Source organism: Neodiprion pinetum, chromosome 4 (genome assembly GCF_021155775.2).
Source record: "Neodiprion pinetum isolate iyNeoPine1 chromosome 4, iyNeoPine1.2, whole genome shotgun sequence".
Lineage (NCBI taxonomy): Eukaryota > Metazoa > Arthropoda > Insecta > Hymenoptera > Diprionidae > Neodiprion > Neodiprion pinetum.
This window is the reverse complement of record NC_060235.2, coordinates 27,781,517-27,793,845: the sequence shown is the minus strand read 5'-3', so window position 1 is coordinate 27,793,845 and position 12,329 is coordinate 27,781,517. Positions and strand designations below refer to the sequence as shown.

General features: G+C 39.0%; 1 protein-coding gene across 7 annotated transcripts in view; it reads left to right on the top strand.

Annotated features, from left to right (window-relative positions):
* LOC124216101 (uncharacterized) overlaps positions 1-12,329 on the top strand; it is a 138,286-nt gene that overhangs the window by 79,792 nt on the left and 46,165 nt on the right. For 6 of the 7 annotated variants that reach the window (XR_006882527.2, XM_069135137.1, XM_046620226.1 and 3 more), the window contains one exon: positions 7,304-7,362. The exons of the other annotated variant lie outside the window; for it this stretch is intronic. The gene's annotated coding sequence lies outside the window, so the exon portion shown is untranslated. The remainder of the gene's footprint in view (positions 1-7,303; positions 7,363-12,329) is intronic. 7 annotated transcript variants of the gene reach the window in all.

Below are 12,329 nucleotides of genomic sequence, written 5' to 3'. Positions count from 1 at the left end.
TGTGTACGATTACTTTCCCCAGATGGTAATTGCATCGTTACTTACGTCTTGGTTATCGCCATCGCATAACCGTTCGACCGGTGCAGAAGTAAACGCTGAAAATCCCCATTCGCGAGGAAAATCGTATTTCAGATAATTTTCCCGCTGGGTACACCAGCGAAATATGCTTGCAATGGAATTCACATTTTATGGATGGACGTAACTTCCCTCGCAAAATCGAATCAAGCTTTTTCCACATCTCTTTTATACCACGTGTTTTTTCATAGCCCAGCAGCTTATACTGAGCGATTATGGCGAAAGTTGTTAGATTCTAAATGGAACAACGTTTGTTAGTTGAAAATGAAGGGAATTGATGCAGGAAAATAGAGATCAAAATTTTACCAGAATCAGAAGAAAATTTGTTTTCAAAGTTAAAACTAACTACTATCCGGCTTGGAGATGATTATTCCTGACATATTATTCTTGAATTATGCAGACACGATTCGAAGCGATTGAAATATTTCATACACAAATTTTGAACGTCTGATGCGTGGAACGGGATTATTCTCGACTTACAAGCTGTCTGAGTTTTAACCTAGGCGGAGAGAGGCGCATTTTGAGTGACATCTAACAGATGGTTTCACAAATATTTCAACACATCGCCGCTTGATGTTTATCCGGATATATGAATCTTGGCATCTAAGAATAACGCCCGCTAGCCGCCAGCGGAACTATAATACGACTATCAAATTCGCGATAATTTTTCACTTCTCGGTGAAGAGAGTTAGCTGTCTGTATATCAAGAAATATATAACTGCTTCAGTTTTTCATCCGTCACTTTCAGGCGTCTCTGGTGAAACGATCCTTCGAGTCCGGTTAAGACTGGTGGGTGTAAAGTGATCGATTCTGGTCTCCATCTTGACGAGAGGGTAGATCGATTTTGAACATCGTCATACGCGATGATTTCATTGGAAGGAAAATTGCAAAAAAGTGGAGTGCAGAAATGAAAATGAACACACCATGTTTGATGCCTCCTGGTAAACGTAGCAACGTTTGAACACGCGTTTGTGAAATTGTCCATATAATCATGAATTGAAGAAAAATTTTTGCAACAAATAACGACGTGTTTTATAATATAACCGTTGCAGTTTAGAACAGGGATGAAATATAATCATTTTCGTATTTAACAACAGTGAGTTGGCCTTGCAGCGAACTAACATCAATTATCCGGTGCAGCATCTCTCTGCGCTTGCATCTGGGACAATTTCAAGCCCATCGTCAGTTTTAAAAGGTTAAACAGGTCTGACACCTCGAGAATAACTCTGACTGGTGTAATTCGGTGGATTTAAAGTCCTACTTCAATCCCACAAAGAGGTCAACACTGTTTGGACATAATTGGTTGGAAATAAAGGTTTCGGGTATATTTCGGTGCGGAATTCGAAACCGACTTTGAATATATCAGTGAAATTTGTGACCAGAAAATTTATCGAAATCTTGATATTTCTTATTTCCATTCAACATTAGTGCTTCTAAATCAACACTAGAGCGAAGTGTGAGGATTCGATTCACGAAACTTTGGAGTATAGCATTAACTTTGGAAAGGGTTCGTCAAAGTGTCTTCCGGTAGAGCCTCGCGAGATAAGCATCAAATTCCGGATCCAACTAGTCAAAGAACCCCAACGTGAGATACGAATTCCAGAAATTTGCATCCCGCCAACTCTCTCTCTCTCTCTTCAGAGATTCGGAAAGGAGAAACTTTTGCGAAGCTTACTAGATGGATGTCTTAAGGCTGTTGTGAGTTACGGTTTTCGGCAAGAGGCTGTCCGCCATGTTCTCCCTAAGGAAGGGACCGTCTAGTCTACAGGATTGTGGGAAATCCTGGTGAATTGAATTGGATCTAGAGAGTTAAGTCCTCCGATTTCGAGGATTCGGTTGTCGTCTCAAATATTGACAAAATTCTTTCATTCCTCCCCGCGCTTCGTTCTCTCGGCTTTACGTCCCACGCTCAGGGAATGCGACCCACCGCGCATAAACTCTACATCATGCCCATAACCGTACATTTTACCCCAAATACACTTCGCGCTGGTTCTGAGTAACGAGACGAATCTGGGAACTCGTGGGTGCGGAGATGAAAAATACGCCTATTTTTCCCCTCTCCTCATCAATTATACCGCGACTTAACGTTCGATCATAATTTGATACAAACGCATACAATTTAATGTAGAATTCCCGTTTTTCAAAACATTTTTCGGAGTACAAAACAGACAGATTTTGTTCCTTTGCATCATATGTCGGGAGTTTGCGTTACTATAAATGGTTAAGAAAACAATCTAAATATAAGGATAAGACAGTTATGAATTCGTTCTCGTTCCTCGCATCAAGGACGAATTTTGTAATCCATTCATTCCCATCGTACTTATCAAATTGACGTCATATCCAACCACAGAAATAACGGCATAAAGAATCACGAAGACGTGATTTATTCCCTCGTTTTTCCTCATTGCAAAAAAAATGTTTCAATCATTATGATCATCGCAATGATGCAGAGTCGTAATGTTATCTGAACTGGGTAATTATTTTGCATCGATCGATGACCAGGCGTGCAGAGCAGATGACGGGGGTAGAAGTTTCAACGAGCAATTTGTCAGGGGAGCAATTTAACCTTTGACCCGTCTCGTCGTTGGACCCGCGTATTACTCGAACCTCTGGGCTCGAGTGTGTAACGAACGACGAGCCAGAGGGAAAGTTCTAATCAAGCCTTACGCGTGGTCTGATTTTTCACGCTGGCATTACCTACCCTGTGGCATAAAATACGTAGGCACATGTAGTCGCTCGCCTAGTACCGACACACTTGTTATCACCTCGGGCTGCAGCTGCTGCTTCCAACTCTGCAACTTGGCTCGTTAGCGAGTGTTGGACGTGGGCTTGAGCTTTCATCAATCAACTGTATTACTTTAATGCCAAAACAACGTCCCTGCCCGAAAAGTTTTTGAGCTCCTTTTGTTTACCCGCGTTTTTCACCTTAGCCCGATTCTTGTTTTTGGAATGTGTGGTTTTCCGCTTTTTTCATTTTTTTTTTTTTTTCTTCATCTTATTTGTTTACTTCATCGCCGCGGTTGGATCGATGCCTTGTTCTTCCGCCATCGCGTATTTTTTCTTTTCTCTTCTACTAGTTCTTTTCCGCCTTAACGAGGGAAATAAAACGAATCATCGTTTGTTTCCCAACCGATTTGATAGCAACAACGAGATCCCCTGCAATGTTTGCTTATTGTTAGTAAGAAATTTTTCTCTTCTCAACGCACTCTCGGAACATATTTCCTCTATCAAGGCTTGATATATTCGGGCCGATTATAGCCGCTGAAAATTATACCAAAGGGGACGGAAGATACGCATCTGCTCGTTTTAATCAGTCGTACCTTTCGTCCCTCTCTTCGCGATTTTAATTGCACGTGACGGACATTGTCGTAACAAAATCCGGGACTGTCAGAACCAGAAAATTACACAATATACATTAGGGTGGGCCAAAAAAATCGACGATTTTTTTTTTCACTTGGTACTCCGAAAACTTGGTTGGTAGAGACCTCAAAAACATTCTCTCCGAGTATGAGCTCTTAATTTTAATAGGAAGGTCTTCCGCCTCGCAGTTTTCTATTTTTTTTCTTATGGTGAGGAAGAAAAATACATATCTCGGTATCTACTATTTATAAAAAAAAAAAAACATGTATCATATTATTGTAGGAAATTGAATTTTGTCTTGTGCAACTAACGCCACTGTTAAAAATAGTATGCATTGAAGTTTGACGGTGAATATCTTCTAAACAGTGAGGTATACAAAAAAATTGTAGGAGACCTTTTTTGTAGAGAATTCAATTTCGTACAAAAATATGATACACGTTTTTTTTTATAAGAGATCTGTATTTTTCTTCTTCACCATAAGAAGAAAATAGAAAACCGCGAGGCGGAGGACCTTCCTATTAAAATTAAGAGCTCATACTTGGAGAGAATGTTTTTGAGGTCTCTACCAACCAAGCTTTCGGAGTATCGAGTGAAAAAAAAAATAGTCGATTTTTTTGGCCCACCCTAATATACATAATAATGAAATTTTTCTACTGACGCTACGCACGAAATTTTCTGTCACGTTGAATCGATCCAGTTGATTGCACCCGCAGTTAGTCTTATGAAGAGAATTCATTCCGCAGCTTTCGCTTCATGCTACACGCGCCTGTCGACATGAATTTCCTTTGTCAAAATTCCCTCGTCAACGTGCTTGACACTCTTTACACATTCATAAAAGTAAAAGAAATTCCGTTACCTTCACTCTTATCAGCAACTTTGCTCATTATACGTGCAGTTCCTGGTCATATATCGCAGTTAATATAATACACGAGATGCTTTTTTGAGATAGGAATTCTGCAGCTCGCTTAGGCTGCACGGTCTTGCGAAATTTTCACCGTTACTACACCCGAACGTAATCCGGCCGATCGACGATAAATTAAGAGTCAAATCTGTGCTTCGCAGGATCAGCCTGGTACTTGAAGTGTCGATACGTGCAACAAAAATTTAGGCCATTGCTAACACAAGTTGGCGAAATATTTACGCAATATCTTCTCAAATATTTTCACTCAGTCCTATACTCAACTACAATATCGAATTACTCTGACAATGAGAAGTGAATTTGTGTATGTTAGGTACGATTTTGGTTACACCTTACGGCTTCGAACGAAGCCAGCAAACGACCTTCGCATTATCTATTTGCAAATTTGGGAAATTCAGGATATCCTCAACTGACTGAAAAAATTAATTGAATCTATACAATTTTCATGATTCACAGATTACTTTATTATATTTCATTCAAACAATTTCAAACACTTTGTATTTGACACGATAAAGATATTCTTTTTTTTAGTAGGTGGAAATTTGGTGCCGAAAAATAATGTAACGGGATTGAATATTCGGTCAGAATAAAAAAAAAAAACAGCCCGACTTTTTTTTAAACCCTGACTCTGCGCTGTGATTAATTGGGATTCCCGGACTAATTAATAGCTTTGGGCGTACGAATTCAATCGACATTCAATTCAACCTGTAGATCCTTTTCCATTTGATTGTTTCGGTTGGTTTTTCTTTTTCATCCGTGTTGTGGATAATATTAGGGGTGCGAGTTTTATTCATTTTGAAACTCTGCAAGTTGTATAAATATTTTTTATCGTACCAAAGGAAGATTTAATCCGAGGTAACACAGCGACAGGCAAAAATAGCATGGTTAAAACTGTATGCCGTGAATCCAAACGATATTTTTTCTTCCGTACAATTAGCGGCGCTTCGTATATTTCACCAATTCTTTAGTCAAGAATGTAATAAATTTGGTGTAGTAACTTTTTTCGTTACCCTTCTATTTTCTTCTTCAATTCCTATCAAAGGCATAAAATCTCATGAAATAAAAATTGCAATGCACGTACAAATTGATTGCTTTCCACGTTAGTTTCTCGAAAGACTTTAGGCCGCAGGCGATTAAAAGATTGAATTTTTTTTTTTTTATTGTCATCCATTATCGCGCCGATGTAATCAGAAAGTAGTTTTAAATCACCGTCCAGAATAATTGTCAGAATTGCGTTAGATTAAATTATTCGCTAAATATCCTACGTTTGTAAATAATACAAATAAATTTCACAAAATTTTCAGTTTTTCATGTGACTGTTATAAGTCGCAAGATAATATGTTGGTACGGCATGCTTCTTTTTTCTATTTATATTTTTATCCCAACATACCTATTCGGTACAATAAATTTGAAACTAAATGCTACGTTGATTTTTCTTTTATCGTTTTAAAAGTTCGGTGAAAATTTTTCCATTAAATTTATTACAACAATAACATCGACTCGTATCGGGAAATCAGCAACGTTGAGACGCTGACGGTTTTTAATATCGATGAAAAATTGAACGGTTATTTAAATCCTTGGGCAGCCGAAGTCTATCGTTTGTCGGGAATAGACTGAATGATCCTCTATACCCACCCCGGTCTGCCTGGGGTTGAGCTGACGAGTTGCCATGACGACCATCGGTGCCCCGCCATCGACAGAGATGCTCAACCCTGGAGGAGTTCGATCGAAAATCGTCGACAGGCTGAATTAAGCCAACGCAAATTGCACAATTTCTCGGTAAAAAAAGATTTTCGCACCACCGAATCATCCCAAATCTCGCCTCGGATCTTCTCTCCGGATTTCCGAAACATTTGAACCACGCCAAAAGATTTGCCTTCCGAAAAATTTGACGCTTAGAGAAAATGATAATACTCGTTCGATTCACCACTGCTTTTACCACCGATTCGTCTGGTGGTGTAGATGACAGATAGATAGATAGATAGATAGATAGATAGATAGATAGACACTGGCGGACAAGAGCTTTCTTTTCGGGGATCACAAGTTCTGCTTAAGGCGGGACGTTTTCGACTATGATCGTTGATTATTTTCTCCTATTTTTGTTTTTTATTTCCGTTTCTTTCTCCCTCTCTCCCTTTTTACTATTTTCTTTTACGCACTCGCGATAATTACATTACGTCAGTCTGTGCGGCCGAAACGCGATCGAAGCGGACAATTTTCATCGCGTTATAATATTTCATCAGCCATGATCGTCGAAAGGAAAATTCCGTTGCCTCGGTGTTGTTTTTGTCCGGAAAGTTATTCCGGCCGTGCAGCCGGTGCTTTCAAACTATAATGAATCATTCTCCTTCGATTGATTGGCTTTAGTAAATTAGCCATTAAACCCTCCCCTCCAAGTTCCGTCAAATACAGACAGTGCTGACGACAGTCTGTTCGGCAGACGAATTGAGAAGGGGTTTAAGAATTTCAGAAGCTTCGATTTCATTTTTTTTTTTTTTTCTAGTCTTCATTACATAATAAAAATATCCGGTTTTTCGCTTCACCCTTAATTTGGAATCAAACGATTTGCACGATTCGTTCCTTAATTTATGGCGATTAATTTGTTTCCATGCTGCCTTTCATTTTAATTTTCAATTTTAGCTCTAGTATTTCTTTTCACACGGTACATTTTTTTACGCAAATCTACCACTCGCTGTTACACCCGTCCTCAATAAGCACGGATATCCGATTCAACAACTTCGGTGTGAGCCGCGGTTACGTTATGAATTTACTTGAATTTTAACGAAGCTTCGCATAGTTGATCGTAGTCGAGAATTAACAGTGAACACTTGCATTTCACTCGGATATACGTCAGCCGCACATCATATAAATATCGAGAGGAAATAATAGCAGTCAGAAATTGTGGCAACTTGCACGAAAGCTTCAACGAGTACGATATTTATGTTTCAGATGAAACCGTTGGAGCAACGACGATGGCTAATGTGATTATGCTCGAGGCTTCGATATGCGTAAGTGCAGCCTCTATATTCCGCTAAACATATACAATGCAAATTGAACACGTCGTGAGCCATGTACCAAATTTATTGCCACTTATATTACAAGATTATCGCACGCGGTGCACTTGAATGATTCTCAAAAATTCCTAATGAAAGAAATTTCACCACTAATTGATTCAGCGATAATGGGGCTTATATTTGAATCGAACAAATTCGTTTGATAATAATCTTTTTCTTTTCACTGACCGCATAACTAATAATAACGGGTACGATAGTTTACATTTTTGTTTATGACCTGCGTATGTTGTTTACTAAATAGTCAATTGAACAAAAACCAAATTCATTCGGTCTGACCAATTTAAATAATTTTGAATACTCCTTGTAAGTCGTTTAATCTGTCGAAAGAAAACATTTGAAATGCGTCGAAATGAGTTCGAATAAAATAAATCGTAAATATATTACATGTAATTATTATCAATAAAACTCACTCACTGTATTCTCAATTCTGCGCGTTTTCATAAACGAAGAGTAATTTTATCCTTGGGAACATAGCCTGTACTGAATTTCAGCAGAAAAGTATGACCGTTATATATATTATCATGTATAATCAAAAGTATTTCTCCGAGCAGTGAAAAACCTTACAAATAAAAACAATTATCGTGATACATCCCGCGCAATAATCCAAAGAGGAAATATTTGTCCCGATATTCCGCAAGGCTGTATATATATATATATATATAATCCACGTTATTCCTTGCGGATAATACTTAATTTATTTTACTGTCCCTCCGCGGTGCTTCAGCTCCTTCGATATAATCCAGGGAGGAGGTTCGACTTTATACGCGCGGATCGGACTTGCACCACTCAACATGATTGACGCTGTTTATCGTCCCCTGGCGAACGCTTTTCAACCTGTGCTTGCAATGGTGATATACCCATAAGTTTCTGGTTCCGATTGGCAGGAGCGGAGCGAGGAATGAGAAATAAATATGGAACATCTTTGTGGGGGTTGATCGGCTAGCGATCGATACGTTTTTTTTTTTTATTAATTTTATTATGAATCAGTAAGGCGTTGATTGGTTTTCAAATTTATTCATGCGCAAGCTAAGAACGTTTCTTTGAAAACAGAAGAATAAAATATACCGGGATTGTCATCAAGAGTTTGGATATCGATGTTTCGTTTCGAATCGCTACAAAATGGTTTGAAATTTGGTACATTTGTTTGAATTCACTCTACGACGATACATTTCAATCAAAATATAATTTTTCACCAAGTTGCTGAAACAGATCTTCTCCCTTTTACTTCAGTCATCGATTCAATATTGACATCTATCGATCGTCATCGATTACATACATACCGGTGCAATGTTTTCAAATTATACATCTAACGATCAAACGTGGTACAAAAAAAAAAATGTGATAAATACAATGAATGTACGATTACGATCTTGTCTAATAAAATCACGAAATAGTAGGTATCAATTTTCGGCAAATCTACTTTTTCAAATCGGGATGAAGAATCGTGAAAAAAAATTCAGCCTCCGATCGTTTGCCGAACATCTAGAGCTAATCCGCAATTGGTTTTGCGGACATACATTCCGCGTGCTCCGTATCCCACGGTACATCCGTAATCAATCCCCGAAGCCAATCAGACACCGCGTATATCGATCCATATTTCAATTAAGTACCCTCGTTCAGTTACAGGTTTAATGCTCGGACTGTCGACGACACGAATCGTATAACGCATTCGAAATCTCTGTGGTAAAGGATTCGATTTCGATTCGCCGTGCAGACAATCGACGTTTTGTTCGATTTTTCGTATAGTATTTTGAATTATACAACGGCCAAAATATGTATGATACTAATCGAAGCAGACTCTTTATACGTGTCGATTAGTTGAACTATAATCACGGAGTCGTTGCATGCTTGGAAAACCGTGAAATTTCGCGTGATTTATTAGCCGCTGGATAATTCACAGAATTTGAATTTATTTTGCCAGTCGATGACGTTGATCAAAATTTGTATGAATCCTAAATCAAACTTTTAGTGTGTTTAAATCGAAAATTATTCTCTAATATCACCCACACAGAGTTAGAATAGTATTATTTTCCGTTGTTGTTAATGTCTCCTATACACATTTCAAACATTCCAAATTCGCATGTTAATTTTTTTCCTTTTTTGACCTCTGAATTCTTCACAATCACGCACATTACCTAAATTGTTACGAAACTTTTCAGTCTCGCTCTCTAACCTTTCCCCGCGGTTTATCGTCAAGCCGCCCTTTCGTGTATACGCGAAATATAATTTTCAATGCTTATGGTAGTTACACGGTGTGTAGCTTCAGACGACGTCTAACTTCTAATCTGTGGCTAAGATGTGGCTATAAGATGGAAAGATTAAACTTTAGTTTCCTGCTTAAACCCGGCTTCTCGCGATATTTATCCAGGTGTTGTATGTACGCGAGTTTGTAACATGCATACATATATACGTATATATATACATATATATATATACACGGTATAAAAGTTGGTATCCATCTTTCTTCGCAAAGTTCACAACTCCCGGCTTCTTTTATTACAACTATATCGATGCAGTCGAAGCTGGCTTACGGCGACATTACAAATTAACTCGGAATTACTTAATGATTTCAAACACGAATCGCACTAAGTATTTATTCCATTGAAACCATTAAAATATCTGTAAATACCGTATTCCGTAATCAAAGGAATGCCTGTGAGTGGAAAAATACTTTTGTCATTACGCAATTGATTTTCATCCTTTGATCGTATCGAGATATTTACGAGCCGGGTTATTCAATGTCTATCGGAATCATTTGCTTGAATGAAAATGAGTAAATCCTGAAATAACCGACCAACTCGAGTGTCCTTTGGAAAATTTATCAAAGTGTCTCATATTCACAATCTTCGCAAAAGCAATTGGTTTCGAATTTTAGTCTACTACATGCCACCAAAGAAATTAAACATGTTTTCGTGGTCAAATCATTCCTAGTTTGTACGATTCCGGCACTTTTGGTTTACTCGGAAAAGACACGCGTCAATCGCGATGTGTCGGTGAGAGAAAGAGGGAGAGTAATAAAAATTGAGGAAAGAAAGAGTGGAAAAGATACCCGCGGAAAGTTTCCATGCCTCCGTTTACCTCTGTTCTCGTACAAAATACTTTCATCCATCCAAATCCTTGGGTCGTTATTTTTACCCCAATTCGAAACGGCGCGAGTATATAAATGAAAAAGGCGTCATTCCCCAAGCCTCGTATCCGCTCTTGATATTGAGACGATGGAAAAGGGTTGTGGTTGGACTACAATGATCCCGCAATGTGTCTGCAAGGATAATACGCCGAAGCTTGAAAGATTATCGTTGGCAGTTGTCCGCGGAATGAAAGACCGAAGGGTGAAAACGTGCGGAGACTAAGTCCGCAATATTTACTCTCTTCCTATCTATGTGTGAGCTTATGCCGGATACCATACCTCGAACCTTATCCAGACACTCGGACGATGGTGAGGCTCTACTTCAACTATCCATTAATTTCACTCAAGCGGCTCGAGAGATTCTTTCGGGAACAGAGATTAGACCGAATTCTGCAACCCCTTCAGAAGTTAAAACCCTTCTCTTCCCTAAAAACCTCCCTGAATTCTGACTCGATTAACATGCTCCAATTGTAACTGCAGCTACTGCCAAGGTGCTTTGAGATATGATCGGACGAGCTTCCGTGTGGACCTTACTTACTCGGTGCGAGCACGAAACTGACGCAGCTTCGTTTCGTAATTTTACACTCGGATGGTTCGGGCTTTCATACCTGAATCAGCAGAACATACATCCAACTGGCATAATCCACAACTCTAGTTTTTAGTCCCAATCCGTCGACCCACGTTGGGGATTCTCTGCGACCCTTGGTGGGCGACAGGGTGAAGAGTAAGTTATTCATCTGGAAACGGATTTCCTGTCATACGAAAAACCAATTCCAACAGGTTTCGGAGCCGACGTAGACTTGGGCTTGATTTCTCTTTTGGAAAAGAATCGTTCGATGCGGTTTCTTCCCCTAGTTTGAGGAAACTATAACAGCATTCGGTTACTCTTCGCTTATTTACGATTTTCTCAATTATACGTACTTTGATTATCGTTTAAGGACCGTTTAAGACCACCGATAAATACAATTTTCTGAAAACGCCAATTTATCTCGGTGAATGGATGGCGAAGAGAAAAAATATTGCGTCCGTTTCTTCGAACCCTAACGATGGCCAACGACGATAAAACGATAATAAATGGCGCCGGGTAGAACGTAATTTTTTTTTCACGCAGACACGATTAGGGAGTAAAGCCAGCCATACGTATGGTGAGGTTGTTTCCGAGCCACAACCTCTCTTGGCTCAACATGGATTAAGTAGTCACGTCACAACCGGCGAGAAAGGTTTTTTTTTTGCAATTCATTTGAAAAAAAGGAAGCCAAGGTACCATATACAACATTATTCGTTGAAAGATGTGATTCAAGCCAGTTCCAAAGGGTGACTAATCGCAAGGTGAAGTTACGAAGTAGAATCCTAATCGAGAAACCTTTCCAAAATTTAGGAAAAGTGACGTACAACGTCTCACGCTTGAGAAATACTTTCAATCGTAATCCGAGACTATTTTTATATCACCTAGTTCGTATTTTTTTTTTTATTACGAACAATATTACGTTGATCAAAGATCATTGTTTTCTTTGGTATTCGTGCACCAGAAAGGTATCGGGAAAATTAACTGTGACCTTTACATCGATGATTGGAAACGAAGAATTTTCATTTCCCGTGTTTTCGCGCGGGTATAGCGTATCATTTGCAATGAAATAGCAGAGTCGAAGCAGCTTATAACAAACACTCGGCAACTGGCTGTCGGCAATCTTTCGAGACGTATTCCGAAGGGGGATCTATTCTCTCGGTTCGCGGTCGCAATATCAGAAGAAGAATACTTATACCGAGTTCTTTC